This window comes from Cherax quadricarinatus, chromosome 3 (assembly GCF_038502225.1).
Source record: "Cherax quadricarinatus isolate ZL_2023a chromosome 3, ASM3850222v1, whole genome shotgun sequence".
NCBI lineage: Eukaryota > Metazoa > Arthropoda > Malacostraca > Decapoda > Parastacidae > Cherax > Cherax quadricarinatus.
In genome coordinates this window covers 71,877,413-71,877,776 of record NC_091294.1, presented here as the reverse complement: position 1 = coordinate 71,877,776, position 364 = coordinate 71,877,413, and positions in this window count along the sequence as shown.

Below are 364 nucleotides of genomic sequence, written 5' to 3'. Positions count from 1 at the left end.
TGAGACAAACCTTATCTCCACCATCTTCAGTTACATTATCTCACTTCTGACACACATATACTCCCATTATCACTTCCCTGCGCCCTGCATGTAACATGACACATGTTCTGCTCCCAGGTCTGGTATGAGAGAAAATACATCTGTTAACCTTCCTACAGATTCTTCAGTTCATATATTCTAGAGACCTTGAAGCATCACACATTCCCTGCAAGAATAAAAACTGTCAAGATATACAAATACAGTGGACCCCCGCATAACGATCACCTCCGAATGCGACCAATTATGTAAGTGTATTTATGTAAGTGCGTTTGTACATGTATGTTTGGGGGTCTGAAATGGACTAATCTACTTCACAATATTCCTT